Genomic DNA, 23808 nt, shown 5'->3' with positions numbered 1-23808 from the left:
ATCCCCCACCAATCCTCCTCTTTTTGCTGAGGAAGACTGGCCCCGAGATAACATCTGTACCCATCCTCCTCTGCTTTATATGTGGGATGCCTGCCACAGCATGGCTTGATAAGTGGTGTGTAGGTCCACGCCCAGGATCCCAAGTGGCAAACCCCAGGCACTTGAAGCAGAGTGTACAACCACCCACTACACCACTGGGCCGGCCCTTTAAAATCTTTAAAGTCGGAGGTACATAAATACACACACCTGCTGGCTACTGTGCTGATCAGGTGCACCCAATTTTAAAGACCACAATAAATCGACCACCTCAGTTGTTCATCTTATTTCACTGGTTTAAAAAGTGAAATGGGGAGTGGAAATCCACTGTCATTAAACCCTCAAGTCAAAGCACATGCCCTCCTAATGAGTCCAAAATGGCCAAATGGGTTACACTGTATACAGGGTTTATTAAATTCTGGTTCTTTTTATTTATAGAATGATAACCTAATTATACCGAAAATTTTTTCAAGTTTTTACCCCTTCCAGTTATGATACAATGAATACATCTTCCATTTCTAAATATGGTCATGAATAGCTTCTTCAAAGTGAAAGTCTAATTACCTGCAGTGTTCTCCACTAAAGAAGCAAATGAAATTATTATAGACTTACATCCAAAATTGAAATAACTATTAATAAATATTTACGACTCAGACCAGAACCTATTTGAATTGATAACTTAGATAAAAATAATCCACCCAAATGGCGGAACTCAGCTTATTAAGATGCACAGCATGGCATGGGGTAACGGGCTTCCAAGAAATCTCAGCTTTGTGACCTTGAGGCAATTACTCTGCTGTGAAAATAACCCAGAACTCTACAAAGCTTGGTTATAATTACGTGTGTGCCCAATAGGATACAAACATGTACTCCTCAGGAAACAGATGTATTTCACTCTACATGACAGCCACATTTACAGACACAAAGCTTTACATATAATTATTTTAATACCAGGTTATTTATACTCATAAAGATTATTAAAAGCAATCATATGAGGAACTATCTAATGGTAATATTACCTACCCCCCATCCCCCAAAAAGACACACTTTTTATAAAAGATTTTCAGACTGGGTTTTAATTGAGGTATTTATCTAGATACAATATAAAACTAGTTCAAGTCCAATCTCACTTATTTCATCAAACTGAACTTGAAATTACATTTTTATTAGCCTTTTGATTGAAGAATTTAACATCAAAGAATTCTACTAACACAATGTCATTCCACAGCATGTACTAACTCCTTTTAATGAAACAGGCTGTCACAGGAATTCAGTTGAAAGACTTATCCAAAACTATACAGAATAGCATAGATAGGGCTTATCTCATTAAAAGTTACATTTTAGTAACACTATATCAAACAGTAAACACATATTAACCAATGCCTATTTTGGTGACCTTAAAGAACCTAACTATATACATTATCTCCAAGTAGTATATTTTATTAGGATATTTTGTATTTTTTTCTTAAAAGTCTCCAATGCTAGACATGGAGAAATACTGGACTGAAATTAAACATCTAGTACACTTGGAATGCATCAAAGTTTGCCTATATCGGAAAGTCCAGTTCTCTGATAACACTCACAAGGCTCCACCCACTAACATTTCCACAATCACAAAAAAAGCTATGTCACTGCATCAAAGTACCAGATAAAAACAAATCCATTTAAAGTTAGCAAAACACCACGTTATCCCCAATTAAACCTCGGTAGTAAGAAACAGTGACTAAGCGTAATGAACAGTGATTCAGCGAAAACTGCATAGTGAAGAGCCGAACCCTTAGAAAAATCCTAAACGTACATGTTACTCTTGTCCTTTTGCGGCGTCCACAATTGGGCTGCTGCGGAAGACCTTAACGAACATGAGCAAATGCAAAATTTGTTAATGTAAATTTACTAGGTCTCTAAAGGGCACAACGCAGCACTGAAATGTAGCAAACGGAAATTAACATTTAGAAAGTTTGGGGTTTTGCATTTAAAGAGTCTTAAGTTAATCTACACTGATATCAGAATGGTCATAAAAAACTTCATCTTGGATCTGACTCAACAAAGTAATTACGGAATAAAAGGTCAAGTGCTTCCCAGGCATCTTTTATCTGGGACTGACGACACGGCTCAGCAAGACAAACAGGGAGACGAGGGACCGGGAACGGGGTACGAGAGCCACGGCGAACGCACACCGTTCCGTCGTCTGTCTATTCTCCCAACACTGACGTTAAAAACAGACGCAAAGGAGGTTCCCCGGAATTCAACGTCCAGCCGCGGCCCCTTCCGAGCGATGCGCTTCCACGGGACAGGACACGGTAACTCGGAACCGGGCATGCCCCCCAGGTCCGGAAAATCCCGACGCACCCCTTGAACAGGCCCGAGGCGGCCACGAAGATCCCGACTTCCATGAATGGACAAGTCGCCAGCTCGCCCGTCCGAGGGGCCGGCTGAGGATGCCTCCAGCCCCACTCGACCCGTGGTGCCCAACAACGCCGGCTTCCAAAGGCAAAGGGAAGGGCGGCCGGGCTCTCGAGGCTCCCCCAAGTCCAACTCCTGCCTCGCCCTCCCCGCACACACCCGCCAGCCGGGGCGCCATTTGCTGACCGCCCGGCCGGAGCCCCGGCGCGGACGCCCTCCCGGCGCCGCAGGCCCGCGGGCCCGGTCCGCTGCGCCCCGGCCGCCGCCCCGCGGGCGCCCACACTCACCGGCCGGCGCGGCCGGACCGCGGCCCAGGCCCTGGCTGCCGTGGCCGCCGTGCCCGGCTGCCCGCGCTGTCCGCCGCCGGCGCCCCGCACCCCGCGCAGTCGGCCGCTGTCCGGCGCCGCCGCCTTTTCTCTCCTCCGCCTCCGCCTCCAGCTCTCCGGCCTCCGCCCCGGGCAGCCGCCCTCCTCGCGCCGCCCCGCCCCGCCCCGCTCGGCGCCGCCCCGCCCACCCGGCCCGCCTGGCCTCGCCTCGCCTCGCCTCTCCTCGCTGGCGGCGGTAAGCACGGCGGGGGCGCGCACGCCGAGCCCGACGGAGACGCGCACGCCGAGCCCGACGGAGACGCGCACGCCGAGTCCGGCGGGCACGCGCACGCCGCTCACGGGCCCCAGAAGTGACGTGGCTGAGAGTCCGGCGTGCGGTGCTCTGTGCTCCGTGCGTCCTGCGAGGTGGCTTCCCCTGGGCTCTCGGTGGCCGTCCCACGGCGGCGCCGCCGAATCCTGTTGGGTTTTAGAAGCGTGTATTCGGAGAGGAATCCGAGACCCGTAGCTTTGGCACTGAGGAAACAGGCCCAGGTCGAGCGACTTGTCTGCGCCCTGGATTGGAGGAGGCGCAGCGCTCGTCCCGTTCGGTCCTATTTAGGAGGAAGCCCGGTGACTCCCGCTGGGGCTTTGATGGGCGCCGCCGCCCCTCCGTCCCCGCTGACTCCGTGCGCCCGAGTCCCGCGATTGGCGCCCGCACCCGGTGGGTCCGCCTCGGGGGACCGAGCTCAGCCCGGGATGCGGGCGGCGGGGAGCCCCCGAGCTCCGCTCCTGGGAGGCGCTGGAGCCTTCACACAGCCCGCGCCAGCCCCTCAGTCTAGCCGAAAGGTGGCTTGAAGCCGCTTTTGCAGGATACTTTACATAGGACGAGGATTGAAGAAATGTCCCACGGCAATTTCAAAGAATTGGGACCCCGATGCTACCACCAAGCCTTGGTCTAAGGCCGAGGACAGAAGGGACAGATTCAAAGTGCTGGGTGGTGGGTGGCCCTCCTCTCACCCCACCCCAATGTCCATCCTGCGGGCTCCTGTCCAGTCCTAGCTCACAAGACAACTGTGATAATGAGAAGATACCTGTAATCCTGGCCTTGAGGGCGGAGACAGGAAAACACTGTTGTCATCTTTTTTTGTGGCTAAATTTTTGCCCTCAACTCGTGTCTTGGGAAAGACAAATCACATATAGCTTGCCATCCTGCAGAGAAATCACTCTCAGGCTTTAGATTTTTAAAGACCAGTTGAAAAAAAAAAAGCTGAAGAAGGAACTTACATTACTAGTTTTTTATTGTGCTAAGGCAGTAAAAATTTCATCACTCATATTAGTGCCTCATTTCGTAAATCAAAGGAGAGTTTAACACCAATTATTAGCAAGGACATAATCACAGAGTAAAGATCAGTTCTTTATTTTGGTGAGGAAGGGTGGTCCTGAGCTAACAGCTGTTGCCAATCTTCCTCTTTTAGCTGAGGAAGATTTTCGCTGAGCTAACATCTGTGCCGATCTTCCTCTCCCTTGTGTGGGATGCCGCCACAGCGAAGAGGTGCAGGATTCGAGCGTGTGAACTTAACCACCATGCCTCCGGGCCAACCCCAAAGGGTCAGTTCTTTAAATGAGTAAGTTAAGCTTTGAAAAATTCACTCTGTTTTTCTTATTTTGTTTAATTTGGCTGCAACTGGACCCTGGTCCTCAGTCCAGAGTTTGAAAGCCACTGTCCAGAAAACTAGTTAGAAGGGATAGTGAGGCAGGCAGGATGAGCTGGTGGGACGGAACGTGGCTGCTGCTGCACTCTTGTCCTACTCTGCTCACTGTCCTGGACTGTCACAGGTCTTCCCTTGCCTCAGTTGCCCTCCTGAAAAATGAAGGGGCTGGAAGAGATGCTCTCTGTAGCCCCTGCAGCTTTAAAATCTCATTATTCCACAGTTGGACTTATTGAAATCTGGGGCTTTCCTCTTCACTAAGTCACATAGCTGGCCCTAGGTCACTCCCACTCCCTCAAGCTGAGTCATTCAGGCTGTAAACCTCACAGTTGTCTTTGCCCTCTGCATCTCCATAATTTTCCATGCCCTGGCAATCAAAAAAAAAAAAAAAAAAAAGCCTTTCTTCCTGTCTTCCACATTCTTTCCATCCTAGCTACCATCCTAGGCAAATTTGGATTTCCGCGGTTGCCTTATCGGTCTTTTCTCCTTGAGTGCTTCCCACCTCAAACCCACCACCAACACAGCTCTTCCTAAGACATCCATTTCAGGTATCTTTTGACGGCTGTCTAATACCCATTAGGTCAAGTCTCAACTGTCTTCAATTGCTCCAAATAAATCTTTCACTCTGGCCTGATTAGTTTCCTTCTTTTCTCCACCAAATATTATACACGGTCCAATTGCAAGTCTCCTGTGCTCGTAAAATGATAATGCCTGAAGCTCCTCCCTCTTAACTGTGCAGCTCTAACTCCACGTCCACCGTGAGGGGCTCCTCTAGCACGTGCTGTCTGTTTTCAGCTCTTTGACGTCACCTTATGACATGTCACCTGTCTCACAAATCCACATCACCTTGCGGATTACCTCCAAGCCCACGGGAGCATGCTTTGCAGTGCGTTTGTGTCTTCCCCTTGGTACCTAGTACACCTCTGTGTATATTGTAGATGCTTAGTGAATATTTGTCACTTCAAAAATAGGGTGAATAATTCTCTCACTTCATCCCAGCCCCATTTTCATTTTCTGTCCTATATTCTAACTCCTCAGAGAACCTTCTCTTGGTGCCTTTTCAAGGAAATGTATCTAAAACTTCAGTGGCAAGCAGAGAGAATGCCAGGAATCATGTTTCCTCAAACATGATGTCCTCTCTAGTATACAAGTATTGGACACAAATTTCTAGAGCAAAGCTATCATCTGTGTGGCTTAACCACCCAGAGGAGTGACAGGGACCCTGGGAATTTAAAAGAAAAAGGGAAGAAAGGGCTGTTTGCCCTACCTACTGCCTTAAAAAAGAGGGCCTTGCATCTCCTCCAATGACACTTTGCAGGCCGCCTCACACAGGCGTAGACAGGACATAGCTCCTAGTGGCTTTTTCTAGAAGCCATTTTCAATTTGGGGAAGGTGTAAGAGCCCTATTACCACAAACAGAAGTACAAAGCGTAGACACAGGACTAGATTGTAGGAGAGAGAAATTGTCAGAGAAAGCAAATGCAGTTAATAAAGCTAATTCTACAACCAGACAAATTGCTCTTTCCTTTGTTCAATGTCAGGGCAAATAGCATCAGGGTACAAGCAGGTTTTCTTTCCCAATTAGATCAGCCTACACTCAGGTAGCCCAGGGACCCAGGCAACAGATAAGTTAGGACTAAAGTTTAAGTCATGGGCTAATTAAGGAAAGCATCATTGGCCAGAAACCAGTGTGAGAGAGTGGGGGCTGATTTGCAGCTGTGAAATCATGGGGCTATCGGAATTACCAGCTGGGATGCGGTGGGAAATACCATTCCTCTTTTATAATAGGCTCCTAAGGAATTACAAGAGAGAAAGCGTCAGTTTGAATCACCTAATTGCCTGGGTTTAGAATCTAATAGCTGTTATTATATTGCCTATATATGTTTATTTGAAGTATGAAGAATATGACAATTAACATACAATTATATGGTAATTTAGAAACAACCCGCCAAGGATAATGTTCATAACCCCAAATCAACCTTGCAATTTTATATAAATAATCAAGGGAATTTGAACCAAGGCAGCTTGGAATGTTGGGAAAAGTAGAAGACCTAGATTTGTTCCTGTACACCACAGACTTGCTCTAGGACATTGTTGAAATTATCTATCGTGTGCATTTCAGTGTTTCACAATTTGAGTTATTATAATTAGATGTATTAATATGGTTCTTAGCATACCAGATATATGTCCGTTGACCAAATAAAGGAACAAATGAATAATTTTATTCCCAAAAAGGCTGTTGAGAGCCGCCAAGGCATTGTATTTCTATTTCAGATAGCTACCATTAGGTGGAACTAGTGTGCGCGTGAGCAGATAAGCAGGCAGCTTCCCTCAGGTGGGAGCCATACAGATGTAGTCTTAATTGCCTACAAATGTGTATGTAACTTTGTTAAGCTAGCAGCCCTTTTGGGGAGTAATACTTAATTTCTATGTATAAATTTTACACTTTTCAAAGAAATTTGATATAGATTAGATACCTGGGAGAAACCACTTTTAGTTTATCCCATAAATGAGCTGACTGTTCAGTTCTCAGGCCTGCCGTACTCTCTGTTCAGTTGCGGTGATAGCAAAGTCGAATGCTTACAGCTGAATGCCACACTGGTAACAAGAAGTCGGCCCAAAGGGAGTTGCTGAAATCAGACAAGCACATTGTTACTAAATTGTCCCTTAGCTCTAGTCAATAGCTATTACCATCTTAAAATGGAGGGAATAGTGTTACCATACTTTCTGATTGTTTTTTTTAAAGCTCCTGGAAATCTAGATAACTGTGTTAAAGCCACATAACGTTGTTTTCAAATTTTTTGAAAACCTGTATGGGGAAAAAAATCAACAACCACAAAAAAGCCCACGTCTTCACCAACCCTTGTTTTAGTGTCTCATCCAAAAGGTAATAAAACAGACAGACATACTTGTTTCTATAGGTAGCCTGGTTTCCAAACCATTTGAGTCTCACTTTCCTCTTGAGCTAGATTTCCTGTGTTCACATGCCAGCTTAATTGTCTATGAGTTGTTAATCCTCAGTTAAATGCTATAGATTGAATGTTTGTGTCATCCCAAAATTCATATGTTGAAACCTAATCCCCAAGGTCATGGTATTAGGAGATGGGGCCCTTAGGAGATGGTTAAGTCGTGAAGACAGAGCCCTTGTGAATGGGATTAGTTGTTCTTATAAAGGAGACCCCACAGGGATCCCTTGCCTCTTCTCCCATGTGAGATTATAGAGAAGCAAGCTCTCACCAGATGCTGAATCTGCCAGCGCCATGATCTTGTACTTCCCAGCCTCCAGAACTGTGAGAAATAAATGTTTGCTATTGGGGGCCATCCCCGTGGCCGAGTGGTTAAGTTCACACACTCTGCTTTGGCAGCCCAGGGTTTCACCAATTCAAATCCTGGGTGTGGACCTGGCACTGCTCACCAAGCCATGCTGGTGGCCTCCCACATGCCACAACTAGAAGGACCCACAACTGAAAATATACAATTATGTACTGAGGGGCTTTGGGGAGAAGAAAAAAAAATGTTTGTTATTTATAAGCCACTCGGTCTCTGGTATTTTATTATAGCAGCCCAAAAGGGCTAAGACAGTGTCACTTAACCTCTCGCTATGTGGCGCACACACTCCAAGATAGCCCCTAAGGACCCATGTCTCCTAGTATGCACACATTTGTGTTTTCTCCTCTCCTTGTAACTTGCTTCTAGCAAATAGAATATGTCAAATGTGTTGGGCTATCTCTTCCACAATTAGGTTACAAAAGATTGTGACTTTTGTCTTGATGGCAGTTTCCCTTGCTGACCTTGATGAAACAAGTCATCATGTTGGGGAGGCCCATGGAGCATGAAACTGAGGGTGTCCACTGGACAACACCAGCTGGGCATCCTCAATTCAATGTCTCAAAAGAACTGAATCTTGCCAACAACCATGTACATGAGATTAGAAGTGGATCCTTTCCCAGTTGGGCCTCCAGATGTGACCTGAGCCCTAGCCTACACCTTGATTGCAGCCATGTGAGAGACTGAAACCGAGGCCCCACTAAGCCATGCCCCCACCCATAGAAAATGTGGCATAATAAATGTTAGTTGTTTTAAGCCACTCAATTTGTTGTCATTTGTTGCATAGCAATAGATAACTAATATACCACAGCTTACTTTTCTCATCTCTAAAATGGGAAAGATAATAGCACTGCCCACTCACCCCCCAACACAGGCTATTGTGAGGTTTAAATGAGTTCCTCGTGTAAAGTGCTCAGAACAATGCCAGGCACATGAGCACTTAGTAGTGTTGGGCGTCTTGTCCGCAGGCAGATCCCAGAAGTGAAGTCACACATCTTAGCAAGGAAGGTGCAGTAGGCAGCTGAGAGACCTGTTTCAGTGCTGCTTCAGGCCCAAGTGACAAATTGTGACATCGTGTTGGGCAGAGGGGAATTTGTTCCCATTTCTGTACTACCATGGGCAACTTTGCTGCAGAGCCTAACAGAGCTGAGGGGTACATATGGAAGCCAGGAGGAATGTCCTCACAGAGGGCAGAGGTTCAGCCTCTCCCTTGAGGCACTGGGCAATGAGGAAGACGCCAAAGCAGAAGATCATGAGTGGATTTATTCCTGAGCACATGTGACAAACTCCCTGGGAAAATCCAGAAACAGCTGAGTCAGCCTGTGAGACGAGGCTCTGAAGGGTAGTGGGTCCTGACACTAAGATTTGTAGCTGAATTCTTCCATTAAGCCTTGTAGTATCAACATGGTAACCCCAAATGGCCCAGAGGCAAGGTCTGTTGTCTATCTTGTTTATTCCTGTATCCTCAGGACCCAGGGGAGTAGGATATAGTTAAATGTTTGCTAAACGACATTTGTGTTACCGCAAGAATTGTGAGTTATTACTTCATACTTTGAGATGGCAGCACAGTTTTCTTCAACAGACCTTTCTCTTGCCTGACCTTACACTTTGATAATAAAGGAAAGAGGATGCTTAATGACATTGCGCTAGAACCTCACCTGCCCACAGCTACCTTGGCACATTTCACGGGCAAACTGGTCCTGAAAGTAATGGGTTATCTTTCACTCCAGTGAAATATCTGAGGCGACAAGCTAAGTTAATTTGTTGTGCTAAGACAGAATATTTCCTGAATAAATACATTAACCAGCATTACTTCCATTTCTCTTTAGTTATACAAACAATTCAGGTTGTGTTCAGAACATGGAAGATGGAGTTGGAGAAAAGAGATATGTGTCAGCAAAGCAATAATTATGAGTTGACATTAATGATCACTCGATGTAGGTCAATTCGTTGCATTCTGAAAGACTCTATCACATAAATCTCGAAAGTGAAAATGCAGACTGAGAGGAATTTTCCCATTAAAAGAAGAATTAGGTCTTATAGAGCATGGATGAGAGAATGGTAAGACCTAGAAAGCGAGAGTGGGCCTTTCTAATTCTCTCCTCCAGGATACAAAGGATTACAGGCTGAGAGTGCTCTCCATTCCCTATCAGCTTACAAAGCTGAAGCTAGTGTCTGGCAAATGGCCCCCTGGTTCCTCTCCGGACTGACTCTCCCTTGAAGAAAACAAAACTCTAGGAAAGATATGTGTCTTTCTGCCCTTTCCCTCAAGGTTGGGAGGTCTGAGCTCTAATCACCTGTGTGAAAGACAGGTCTTCTGGGTGGAACACAAAATTACCAGTGTGCTCCTCCTCTGATTATGAGGTCTTCTAGAATCACCTATTAAAAGACAGATCACCCTGGACTAGGCAGGACGTTATTTAGAAGGGTTATGGACAGTTGGTAGCAGAAGAAGATCTGAAGCATGAGAATGGGAGATTCTCAAGGCCTCAGGATGGCAAAAGGATTGCACGTGGAGGTAGAGACCTCCAAATTGAACTCTGGAAGTTCACCTCCTATCTGTTCCACCTGTGGACTCTGATGAGAAGCTAAATCTCCCACCCAGCCATCTAGGTCTAGCTCGGCGTCTGTTTCTTTTTCTCATAAGAATTGCGCATTAAGGGGTGGTACAGTCAGAACTGCACAGGATGCAATTCTGACATCAACATCCTCAATTTGCCTTGATGTTCTCGGGAAAATTTTTCTCCATGTAGAAGTTTTATTGAGTTTTTGGACACAAATGAAGAACAAAAGTCAATTGCCCTTGATATTTTCACAGAAATTCTGGAGCTGGCTTCCCTGACATTTTATGTTCCCCAAGGCATTATGACTTTTCATATCACCCATATTTTCTAAGTAGGAAGGACAAGTAAAATCAATTTCTGGGCCAGGACTCAAGTCTAGGATCTGACTCCCGCACACTTTGACTTAATTAACAAGATATTGAAAACAAACACACTCATACAAAAACTAAATTAATGCTAAATTGACTTGTAGTTCACTTATCAGATGCTTAATTTCATTTCCAGCTTGAAATGGAAAGATCTAAGGCAGGTCCACATTGGTCATTCTTTAAGGCCTATGTCACCACAACACAAAACCTTATCATCTCTTTCAGTTGCCTAATCTGTCCCCAAGTCTCTTTGAAACATTCCAGAGTTGATTGAACTGACCACACCCTGATTCTGCAATGACCGCTGCTCAGCGTATATTATGCAGAGAAATACGATGAACAACATATGTTTCTATTTCTTCCCTTCCTTAGTGAGGCCACACAATAATGTTCCTTGGAGAAATAGAACTGCCTGATGCCTCAGCCCTGGAATAACTTTCAGTTGCTTCCCACATTTGGTAAGATGCTTTTAATGTTTGTGAAATAGGGGAAAGCAGGCTTCAGAAAGAGACAGAACGCAAACGGAACTTTTCAGGGCTGGCCTTAATGAAAAGTACATCAGAGTAAATGTACCTGATCTAATTGTTGCAGGAGCTCATGGTCAGGAAGGCCCTGACTTGGCGTGATATGAACAGCAACACCAAAGCATCCTTTTGAGTTGACCTAAGATGTCTGAAAAAATATGGATCTCAGGATCAGGGATAAGGGGTGGATAATAAGTGAATTGACAGGGGGCTGGCCCAGTAGCACAGTGGTTAAGCTCGTGCACTCTACTTCAGTGGCCTGGGGTTTGTGGGTTTGGATCTCAGGCACAAACATACATACCACTCATTAAGCCATGCTTTGGCAGTATCCCCATACAAAAAAAAAAAAAAAAAATAGGCGAAGATTGGCACAGATGTTAGCTCAGTGAAAATCTTCCTTAAGCAAAAAAGGCAAGATTGGCAGCAGATATTAGCTCGGGGCCAATCTTCCTCACCAAAAAAATAAATAAATAAAAGAATTGATGGAGAGGGGAGCTGGTCAAGAAAATCCTTTTATTCCCTATGGGCCCCCAAGGCATAAGCAAACCTGTGAATACCCACAACTTCCTGCCTCAGCCAGACTTTGCTTCGGTAGGAGTATGTGCCCTGAGCCGGAAGGGATGGGACTGTCCCACACAACAGGTGAGGAAACATATTCTTACTTTCCATTCCTGTGCTCTGTCTTCCACCCTTGAAGTCCTGGCTTGGACACTGTGGTTTGCTGCCTTGTTTTCAATAGCAGAGGCAAGTCCTTCCCCTAAAACTCACAGGAGTCCATTTTGATAAGTACAATTGAACTGGCCTAATTTTTAAGTGAAGAGTACCTTACATTTGCATAAAACATTTAAAACTATTTAAAACCATTTTTAACCAATTATTGTAGCTTCACTGTCGATCTTTGAGTTACTCAAGTTACTTAGCATTTGAGGAAATAGGGACAAAGAGCATTTTTTTTTTAATGAACTTTTTAAAAAAAATCTTCTAGTATATATTTTTTTTAAGTTATGCTTTTTGGAGAAGAAGATTGGCCCTGAGCTAACATCTGTTGCCAATCTTCCTTTTTTGTTTTCTCCCTAAAGCCCCAGCACATAGTTGCATATCCTGGTCATTCTGGTTCTTGTATGTGGGATGCCAGCACAGCATGGCTTGATGAGCGCTGCATACGTCAGTGCCCAGGATCTGAACCAGTGAACCCTGGGCCGCCAAAGCAGAGTGTGCAAACTTAACCTCTAGACCATGGGGCCGGCCCCACAAAGAGCATTTAAGTGAGCCCTACTCTGGGCCGCACAACCAAGAACGGGAACTAGAGCTGGGATCTCCTGATTCTGCCTTGGCTCACTTTCAGGAAGAATATGAGCAAACAAGTTGCACCACAGAGATGATTAACCCATCATTTTACAAATGCAGACACCAAATGCCTGCCCAAGGCCCGGTGTTAATCATTGCAGGGTCAGAACAGCCAGGACTCAGCAAGCCTACTGTCTGGTACGCACACGACTTCAATGCAGCACCTTACATTAAAAAGAGCAACATACCCTGCAGAGCTGATACCTCCTGCTTTCAGAGCGTTTGGGATGCTTTCTTTCTGGAGCTGTACGGCTCCCAGCCAGCAATTCTGAATGAGGTGGCCCAGTACGGCCTACTTCTGCATAGTTGCTATACATGCTGTAAGGCTAATAAAAGATCCAGTTTCCTTGCCTGGAAGTGAAATGATAACTTCTCAGGATGGCAATGGGTGGAAATCGTTAAAAACTTTGAGTTTCCTTGTGCATGGAGAGAAGAGGAAAGGGGAGAGAGAATTATAGAGGATTTGCGGGATGAAAAGATTTGGAACTAGAGCCTGAACCCATGCAGGCCTCAAGGATTCATGGGTCAGGGACAAGAGGTTTGGTGAAAGGAGAGAGGTACCATGTTGATTGTGGGGATAAGGACATTCTAGAAGGGGAAACAAACAAAATGCTTCTTCATATTTTTACAGTGGTGCTCAGATCAAGGTGGGTAAAAAGATAATATAGTTTCTAATGTTAGATTGAATGGCACTGCAAAAAATCATCTATATTATAATAATATTTTGCTGTATTCGTGATTTAGAGAACAGTGGCGTCATGTATCTGATTTCATTCACAAATCCATTTAAATAATGAAGAATGCCATAAAAGAGTTCCACTATAAATCACACAGGAAGGAAGCATTACTTACTATTTTTTAATACAAGAAAAAAAATCTTTGAGATCATATTTGGAAATAAGGCATTTAAGCTTTAAGAACAAAATCCAACATCTCTCATAGAAGTCAGTCAGTCCAAATGGTTTACCAATAGTGCTTCTGCAATTTACCCCAAGTAATATTAGTTAAACATTTGGTTAGTATTAATATTAACTTTAGACTCAGAATGAGTTACCGAAAGGGCAAAAACTAAGGAATTTACTGTCATTCAGAAGCGCGGGAGGCCGGGAGGGAAAAGCAGTGCAGTTGGAGTCGGCACCTGAAATACAACCACTTTAAGAACGCCTGGGCTGAGCCTTCTGTGCCGTGAACTCTGGGAGGCCGCATTCTGCTTTGACCTCCCCAACCTCCTGGCCTCTGGCTGCGTGGCCAGCACTCGCATGCCAGCTCTTTCTGGCATGGCTATTGCCAGCTGCCTCCTGCTGTGGCCTGAGCCAGGCTGGCCCTGGTCCACTGGTTTGCTGGTGACTCGGCCTGGGGCCCTGGCTTTCTTGCTCAGCCTCTTGTCCTCCCCAACTCTCTTGGGAATGAAGAACAGAGGCATACTAAAAGCCTGAAGACTATGTACACTGGGAGGATTTTTTGTGTTAACTAATAAAAGAAACCCCTTTATAATAGTACCCTGTAGCATGAAATCATTAAGTACTGTGTAATAAGATCCTATGTATGTGTCTATTTTCTTCCCCATGAATACATTTGCATTTTCAAGAGTTTGAAGCAAGATTACATGAAATGAAATTCATGCAGTCAGTATAGTCATACTAAATAGAAGAGAGAGATCTAAAACCAGAAGGCAATGAGCATTTCTAATAGTCGAAGTGACAGAAATTTACAGAAGTCCATGGTTGGTACTGAACACCTTAAATTTTTTAGGTTAATGTAGGACTGTGTGGTGAATCCACGTTAATAACGGCTTGGGAGCTCAGGACTTCATGCTTTAATATCAAGCTAGAACTAGTTTAGTGGTGGAGCAAGTGTCTGGAAATGCGAACTGATGCCAGACAGGATGGATTTCCAATTAAGATGTCAGTAGGTGCCATCAAAACCTTCTGGGAATTTAAAAAGCAACTCAACTCATGCTATGAGTTTCCATATTGACCTTGGCTTCTCTGGCAAAGATTTTTTAAAAAAAATTTTTCCATAGGATGAAGGAGTTCTAGTTTTAAAAAATCTTTGTGCATTTAAAAAAAAGCTTTCACTGTTTTAGATACCTCACATAAGTAGAATCATGAGTATTTGTCCTGCAACTGGCTTATTTCACTGAGCAGAATGTCCTCCGGTTCATCCATGTTGTTGCAAATGGTAGGATTTCCCTCACATTTTCTTTATTCAGTCATCCATCAATGGACATTTAGGTTGTTTCCATATCTTGGCTATTACGAATACCACTGTGATGAACATGGGAATGTAGATATCTCTTTAAGATCTTGATTGCAATTCTTTTGGCTATATACCCAAAGTTGTTGCCAGGGGCTGTGGGAGGGGGAAACGGGAGCTGCAGTTTAATTGATATGAAGTTCCAGTTATATAGGTGAATAAATTCTAGAGATCTGCTGTACAATGTTGTACCTATAGTTAACAGTACTGTATTGTGTGCTTAAAATTTTGTTTAAAAGGTAGAGCTCATGTTAAATGTTCTTATCGCAATTTTAAAAAACCATCTTTATTTTTTTTTAAAGGTTTTTGCAAGTTACATCTATGCAAAGGAGTCAGTCCACAAGTTTTAAATCTCCTCACTGTGGAGAGCAGTATTCAGAGCCTGGGCAGAAAGATCATAGTGAGTATTACAAAAATGGTAGATTGCATTGTTACTCAATATTTAGTAAAAGTCTTTAATAAGAAAAGTAACGCAACTTAAATTTCTTTAAATTAGTGTATTTACTTACGTAAACAGTATATAATATACTTCTGCGTTTGTAAGAATTACAAACTGTTAGGTTAATTAGTATTAAAAAAACCCAAGATTTAAAATTTAAAAAAAAATAAATGTTACGTTAGGGAAAATCTCAAACACATTTAAAAGTATAGAGACTAGAATGTAAACCCTCGTATACCCATCACCCAGCTTCAATGACTATAACTTCGTGGACAACCTTGTATTATCAGTACCCCTGCTCTGTGCATCTAGATTATTTAGAAGCCAACTCCAGGCATCGTATCATTTCCTTATGTTTCTCTAAAAGATATGTACTATTTCTTTAAATACATCCACAATATCACTATCACAACACCTTCGAAATAATAACTCAATATTATCATGAAACATCAGGTCAGTGTTCAAATTACTCCCAATTGTCTTATAAAAATATTGTCTTATAAAAATATTTAAAGTTTTTTTTAATTAGAGGCAAAATTAAATCCATACATTGCCATTGGTTGATATGTCTCTAAATTTCTCCTTTTTGAAACGGTGCTGTAATTTTCCTATAGCACAATTTACACTTTTAAATGTATAGTTCTATGGGTTTCAACAAACACATACAGTCTTGTAATCACTATCACAATCAAGATATAAATATTTCCATTACCTCAAAAACTTTCCTTGTGCCCTTTTGTTGTCAACTCCTCCCCCATCCTCAGTCCGTGGCAATGACTCAACTGTTCTCTGTCCCTATAGGTTTGCCTTTTCCCAAATGACACACAAATAGAATCATACTGTGTAGCCTTTTGAGTCTGGATCCTTCCACTTAGTAGAATGCATTCGAGATTCACCCATATTGCTGTATGTATTAGTAATTTCTTCCTTTTTATTGCTGAGCAGCATTCCATTGTGTGGATGTACCACAGTTTGTTTAACCATCCACCTGTTGAAAATCTTTTGGGTTGTTTTCAGTTTTTGGCAATTATGACTAAACCCTCTATAAACTTCACATATAGGTTTTTGGTGTGAACATAAATTTTTAATTCATTTAGGTAAATACCTAAAAGTCGGATTGGTAAGTCACATGTTAAGTGCATGTTTAAGTTTGTAAGAAATCGCTGAACTGTCTTCCAAGGTATCGTCTGCGTTCTCAGCAGCAGTGTATGAGAGTTCCAGCTGCTCTGCGTCTTCACCAGTATTTGATATGGTCAGGGTTTTTTCCTTTTAACTTTAGCCATTCTAGTAGATACATAGCAGCAACTCATCACGGTTTTATTTCACATTTCCCTAGTGAGTAACGATGTTAAGCATCTTTTCATAGGCTTATTGGCCATCCATATCTGTTCTTTGATGAAGTATCTGTTCATTTGCCCATTTTTTAACTGTCATTTTAAAATAGTTTGTTTTCTTAATATTGAGTGCCAAGAATTCTTTTTATATTCTGAATAAAAGTCCTTTTTTAGATGTGTTTTGCAAATATTTACTTCCAGTCTATGGCTTGTCTTTTTATTCCCTTAAAATGTCTTTTGAGCAAGTAATTTTTTAAATTTTGATGAAGTTCATCTTAATCTCTGGGTTCTCTTTTCACTTTCACTTTTTTAATTCCTAAAATTATTTATTGAATAAACTAGGTTGTGTACCACACATTGCAGTTGGTTGATGAGTCTCTTAATCACCTTAAATTTCCAGGCGGCTCCTTCATCTTTTTTTCTCACTTTGGTTTTATTCTTTGAAATTTATTCATTAAAGAAACCAGGTCATTTGTCCAAGAGGGTTTTTCTTAGTCTGGAACTTATTGATTGCCAGCTACCCCCATATTTCCTGTAAACTGGTAATTAGATCTGGTTTGATGAGAATCAAGTTCAATTTTTTAGCAAGAATACTTCACAGGTACACTGCAGCCAGCAGAATCACAATGTCTGATGAGCTGACTTTTGGGAATATTAGCTGCCACTGAGAATTATAGCTGTTAATATTTTTTATCAAGCAACAGAACCTGTAAGAAAATATCAAGTTTGTTCTCAAGAATTTTATTCATCTGTTACTATAATTTGACAAAAAAATATTACCACAATACCCTATTGTTTAAGAAACACTCTCAATATAGCATTTCATTGACCTTCCTGGCAACTTATTTGGCAGGCTTTATTCTTACCTCCACTTTTCACACGAGGTAACTGGAGTTCTGAGATGTTAGGTGATTTGTCTAAAATCATGTGCAGTAGAGAGGTGAGGGAGCCTTCTGAATCTGGATCCCATGTCCTTCACATCAGAAAATATGGCCTCCCTCTCAATTGTATATAAAACGACTCCTTGATTGAGTCATTTGAAAATTTCTGTTGAGCACCTATTAAGTGTCAGATTCTGTTCAAACACTAAAGATAAAGTGGCTAGTAAAACTGACATTGTCTCTGCTGCCTTCGAGTTTACAGTCTAGTGAGAGAGATGGACGTTAAGTAATAAGATCAATAAATACATAATTAGTACCTCCTGTGATTAAATGCTCTCAGATTTTTTTTGTAAGTGTTTTATAACAGTTTTTAAAAAAATTACTCAAATTATTATTTAGCCTAATTCTCCATCTTGCTGCCACCATACCCCATGGAACTTAGACTAGCAACGAAGTGAATATATTTCCTGTCCTTTGAAATTGGAAGGAAGTATCTTCCTCAACACACATGTAACCTCTCTTCAACAGTGAGGAAATAGCAGAATGGATGAAACATATGTACTTGTTAGTCAACTAATGACTTGTCTTATGTATACATCCATACTACATTTCTGCTGAACCTGTCTTTAAAACTCACCTATCAGGAAAACAGCCAATATCCCAGAAGCCAAAAAAGACTAAAATAGATGTTCAGAGAGCAAATATGTCCAAATGCTCAGGAACAAAAATGCACACATTTTGTTCATAGAGGATACCATTTGAACCATTTAAAACCTAAATTCTCTTATTTTCCATACAGTACTTTTGAATGTGGCTTTTCATATCTTAACCTACAACAGAATAGAGGCCACAAATTGAAGTATGGTAATAAGATTGGAATAAGCACATACACGAAAAGCAGCAAGAAATAATTGCCTGCGATTCTGCTGAAAGGAGAGAAAGGAGAAAAATTCAGACAGAAACACTGAAAACACATATCTGCTCTGTGACTACACATTTGATTGGTGCTGAGAGCAGTGCTGTACCTGATGTTTATAATAACATTCTGTAGCATGTAAGAACAAGTGGGTGTGTTCAGTAAATTCTGTTTAAGAAAATAGAAGCATGCGTATTTATCAAAAGTTCTGTTTGACATAGTTAAAACAAAACAAAAAGTGCAGCCAAATCATTTTCAAGCTAAAAAGAGTAACCCTTAGTTACCTGTATTGTTTGGCTTTTTAGAATATTTAATTCCCAGAGGTTTCTGGATAGTCAAGTTTTCTTTGGAAATTTATAGTAGAATTATCCCTAAACAGAATCAGCCATACTTCTTAGAGCATTTGATTAATCAATTAAGTTGACACAGATCCCCAGGAGCACTCTCAATTTGAAGTCAAATTCACCTCTATTTCTGCAGCAAGGGCTCAAAAATAGTCTATGTATTTACAAGAGGGAAACTTTCCGTCTTCCTAAATTATAGTCACCTGCTCAGTGGAGTTCATTTAACGGACATTCACTGTTGCCTCCTGTACCCAGTGCCTCCATTTGCCGCGCTAGGACTGTTCCTTTAAGAGGAACAGACAAGCGTTAGGTAGAACTGGGCTGTGACTGAGCCACTCCTGTGTTCTCTTTCACATATCTGACCAAGAAAAAGATTAGAAACAAGTTCAGAATTTTTGCGTCATTTCTGATTTATTGTCTTTTGATTTAATAAGGCTACGTGAACCAAACTTTATAATTTTAATATAAATAACAGGCTTTCAATGTGGATTTATATAATTTATCACAAAACTACCTGTAAAAATAAGAGTAGATAGGAACTGATAGGTTAACTTCATTCCTAAATGGAGTTAGTAAATTGGCACAATGGTTGTATTAATTAGATGCATGTTCTTTGTTTTTTTTTTTAAAGATTGGCACCTAAGCTAACATCTGTTGCCAATCTTTTTTCTTTTCTTCTCCCCAAAGCCCCCCAGTACATAGTTGTATATTCTAGTTGTGAGTGCCTAGGGTTGTGCTATGTGGGACGCCGCCTCAGCATGGCTTGATGAGTGGTGCCATGTCCACGCCCAGGATCCGAACCAGCGAAGCCCTGAGCTGCAGAAGTGGAGCATGCGAACTTAAGCACTTGGCCATGGGGCTGGCCCAATACATGCTTTCTTGACAAAGCGAATAATAAGGGATGCATCCTTATAGAAAATACAGGAGTGGTTTCATAGATTGTTTAACCTATTGACTGGTGACAGTAAAATAAAAATAATAATAATATCCCCTGATCAATATCAATGATACCCAAAACCAAATTGTAATTTTGGTGTACACCCAATGCTATATAACCTCATTCTGATGAATGAACATTAGCCACCCGGTGAGTTCTCTGGGATACTTCCTTTGTGCCTCCTAATCCAGGCAGGCCCATCTGGATACACTCTGCTCAGAAAGGAACTGGTCCACAGGCCGCACTATGGATTCCTGGAAAGTGCTTTGATAGATATACCTGATACAATTTTGTAATCTTAATGTAGGACCTTTAACAGACAATTGATTTTGTTAACTATTGCCTCCCTCCAAAAGAAAAGAACAACTACTTCAAAATTGTTTTTTAGTTATTAACTCTCAGTCTTTAAACTATTATTAGGAATCAATGTAGCATGACATCTTGTCCACTGACCTAGATTGTACATTTGACAAATAGCCCCTTTTGGAGGCTATCAGAGAGTAGTTCAAAACTTGGTGTTCTTGAGCGTTTTATGTTGAGATTTTATGAGGGAACGTTTACTATGTTGAGACTGGCGTTCAGATATACTGCCTTATAATGTTTTGTCAATTAAAATCATTGTCAAATTACCTGGAAGAAAAACTTGGGGCCCTTTGACATTCCTTATTTTCTAGGGATGATCTTGGTTCTGCCTGTGGAAACTCCCTCACTCACCTCCAAGACGAAGTGGAATGGCTTCAGGAAAATGTCGTTGCTAAATTCTGTATTTTTCACAAGTTATCTGTTCTAATCCCACCTCTTCCCTGCAGGAGCCGTATGATTGTGTCCTTAATTGGCAACGTAGAAGAGTCACTAGCTACTTGTTAAGGAGTACATTCTTGAATTCTTTGTTACTCAAGAATCTATTAAAAGCTCAGCTAAGAGAAACAATGTCCGTGGATGATTTAGGAAAGATCATTCCTTCCTATTTTGTTCCCACTGTATTCCCAGCATCTCTGTCTGGCAAGTTGTAGGTAATCCACAATATTTGTTACTTGAATGAATGCATGAAATTTATCACTGGATTAAGTCTTTCAAATGCTAAGAGATGTATTTCCAGAATATTGTTTTATCCCCTACAGAATTGTTGCCTCTGAATTGTATTTGATATGAAACCCTAGGATTGTATTGAGAATTTCTTTATTAATCCTACTATAAAACTTGTGTTATTAGAATATACACTCTTTCCTTTATGAAGCACCTCAATAATGTTTCCTTTTTGGTCCAAGTATGAGAAATAGTCTTGCTCATCTCGAGACATTGATTTGTGTTATTTTATGGATACCAGGAATTGTGTTATCAATCAGATTTCCCTTTTCCCATTCCCTATCAGAGAGCAAAATTTGTAGCTCAAAATGACAGTATAATTGCATTTTACAATTAATTCATTTCTACTTTTATTTTTGCCCCCATATTTGTTTTTTTCTTTTTCACTCTCATATAATTTGTAGTTTATGATTTATTGGTCTATTTTATTGGTAGTTTATTAGTATATTTTATGTGTCCCTTTAAGTGATCTTAAATCTCTTTTGCAATAAGAGTATTAACAAGTAAAAAATTTAATCCTTCAATTAAGTATAATATGATTATATAGAAGAAATTGATAGTTGGTGATCTCTGCTTTTCAAAGCCACTGAGACCAGAGAATCTTATGGAACATATTTACTGTTTGTTCTACCAACCACCTCCTGCCTTGTTCTGGAAAAAACAGCTCTTTCTTCTGGAAACTGCTCTTCTTTCCACTGCAATCATGCGGTTCTCTGACCAACTCTCCTTCCTAGAAAGTGTTGAGAGTTCCAGGGATGGGCACCAAACCAAGCTCTTCTACTCATTTCTTGGGTTGTTTATTGGGGAGGGGGGTGTGGTACATGTGAGAGAGTCCTATCCTATGATGGAACTGACATATAAAACTTGGAAACCGTGAGTGATCATATGTCCTGCCACATCGAGAAAGCCTAGCCTAGTGTGAGAAAAAGTTGGCACAGAGCAAAGAGACAGCAAGGGAGAGAGAAGAGAGACTTGGCAGCATTCAAGTTCCCAGTTCTCTTGGCTGGTGGGCCCCGACTGAGTCTTTGCCTTTCATGTAGTTTGGTTATTCACTCCTTCTTTAGATTTTGTAGGACAGCTAATTCTTTTCCTTTTTTCCATGTTGGTTTGAATTGGGTTTCTGTCACTTTCAAGCAAGAGTGCTTACTGGTGTTTTTTGCTTTCCAGCTTTGTTGTGTAAAATCTGGAGCATCAACCTGCTTACAAAGAAAAGCTTTGGCCCTAATCCTAGTCAGTCCCACAGCCTACCTTTGCACAAAGATACGATTTACCCCTCATCTTGGAAAGTATATATCTGACTCTAATTTTCATTGAAAAGACATTCAGTTACACCTGTTATGAATCTGGTGCATAAAACATTTGAATTTTATTTTGCAAAATACCAGTATGGCAGGTTTTTGTCAACAACCTCAAACTCAGATTATTTGCCCTCCTGATGGCATCAAAAGTTGGACTCATACGAGCCCTGATGGCCTAGTGGTTAATGTTTGGCACTGTCACTGCTTCAGTGGCCTGGGTTCATTTCCCAGTCATGGAACCATACTACCTGTCTGTCAGTAGCCATGCTGTGGCCATGGCTCACATCGAAGAATTAGAAGGACTTACAACTAGGATATACGACCATGTACTGGGGCTTTGGGGAAGAAAAAAAAGATAAAGAAGAAGAAGATTGGCAACAGATGTTAGCTCAGGGTGAATCTTTCCCTGAAAAAAAAAAAAGTTGGACTCATACAATAGTAATTGGAGATATGGGGGCATGATAATTAGCATTTTCCAGATTGTTCTCCTATCTCTGTATCAAATCAGCAAAATTCTACATGCATAGGTGGGTACAGTGGAAAGAACACAGACTTTAGATCAGGCAGACCTGGAGCTATGTCTTAGCTCTCCATCTTGGCCAAGTGCCTCAGTCTCTCTCGGTTCCTTCCTAGCTAACTTGTGGAAGAATAGTAGCATACACCTGTGACACTGTGAGAAAAGATGCGTAAAGCCCGTGTACAGTGTCAACACGTAACAAGTAGGAGCTGTTATCACCGTGTTGGCTCCTATAGGAAGACCTTCAGAGGGGCCGGCTCCATGGCCGAGTGGTTAAGTACGTGCGCTCTGCTTTGGTGGCCCGGGATTTCACTGGTTCGGATCCTGGGCGCGGACATGGCACCGCTCATCAGGCCATGCTGAGGCGGCATCCCACATACCACAACTGGAAGGACCCACAACTGAAAACGTACAACTATGTACCGGGGAGCTATGGGGAGAAAAAGGAAAAATAAAATCTTTTTAAAAAGAAAGACCTGTAAAGAGCTTTAGTAATTTGCCTTCAGCTATCTTAACACACACAAGCACACACACACACAAAGCTGTAAGTATGTGTCTACATCCTTTGTACAACTATTACTTACATAATTCCCTTTGTAGAAATATCCTTATAATATATCCCTCTTAAGATTTTACCCTAAAGGAAGAATAAAGACACTTCTGAATTGCTGCTTTTCTTTTTTATTCAATGATAAAAGCTATGTGAACTCATCTTGTTCACCATCACTCATCTTCCTTCTTTCTTATCTTTTTTCTCCCCTTAACTTGTGAGAATAGAGCTAAATTTAATGCTCAATTGCATAAAACTAGGTTAAACTATTCACTACCTCCTGAATTACTTAACATTTGTTATTTTATAATTTCAAGGATCATATTGTACGAGTATCTTTGACTTAAGTAAGCATTCTCAAGTTCTTTCTGGAAGTGGGCAGCAGGGTATGAACAATAAACGCAGTAAAGGCCCATGCTATTTTGGCAACCCTCAAATGGAGAATGGCCGAGCCAGGAGTACGCGGGTAGTAGTCCTCACGTTTGACGGTTGTTGGACGCTGTGCTCCTGGCTCCCTGAAGGTCACCCTTTAGGCCGTGACTCTGCATTGGAGCTTCTGTTCTCACTTCTGGAAAAGCTTCATGAAAGGCGCCCCTGTCTTGCAGTCCCTGTATTCCATGCAACCCATCACCTGCCATCCATGAGGAAGAAACACGGGGTCAATCCT

The 23808-nt window shown here is 41.9% G+C and overlaps 1 protein-coding gene and 1 long non-coding RNA gene across 6 annotated transcripts in view; one reads left to right on the top strand and one right to left on the bottom strand.

The window, feature by feature from the left end:
- The window catches only part of FBXO30 (F-box protein 30), a 28227-nt gene extending 25338 nt beyond the window's left edge, over positions 1 to 2889 (bottom strand). For both annotated transcript variants that reach the window (XM_023633118.2, XM_023633117.2), the window contains exon 1: positions 2727 to 2889. The gene's annotated coding sequence lies outside the window, so the exon portion shown is untranslated. The remainder of the gene's footprint in view (positions 1 to 2726) is intronic.
- Positions 2890 to 3038: 149 nt separating this feature from the next.
- Positions 3039 to 23064, top strand: LOC102151064 (uncharacterized). Of its 4 annotated transcripts, none has more exons than XR_289999.4 (5): positions 3039 to 3465; positions 4220 to 4369; positions 11085 to 11170; positions 15142 to 15239; positions 21944 to 23064. It is a non-coding gene; the product is annotated as an uncharacterized lncRNA (long non-coding RNA). The 4 variants fall into 4 exon arrangements; XR_001380348.3 differs by having other exon boundaries at positions 20365 to 23064; XR_011434360.1 differs by having other exon boundaries at positions 3088 to 3465; positions 4220 to 4352.
- The last annotated feature ends 744 nt before the right edge of the window (positions 23065 to 23808 follow it).

Source organism: Equus caballus, chromosome 31 (genome assembly GCF_041296265.1).
Source record: "Equus caballus isolate H_3958 breed thoroughbred chromosome 31, TB-T2T, whole genome shotgun sequence".
Taxonomy (NCBI): domain Eukaryota; kingdom Metazoa; phylum Chordata; class Mammalia; order Perissodactyla; family Equidae; genus Equus; species Equus caballus.
The sequence above is the reverse complement of the archived record's forward strand: the minus strand, read 5'-3'. Positions and strand labels throughout refer to the sequence as shown.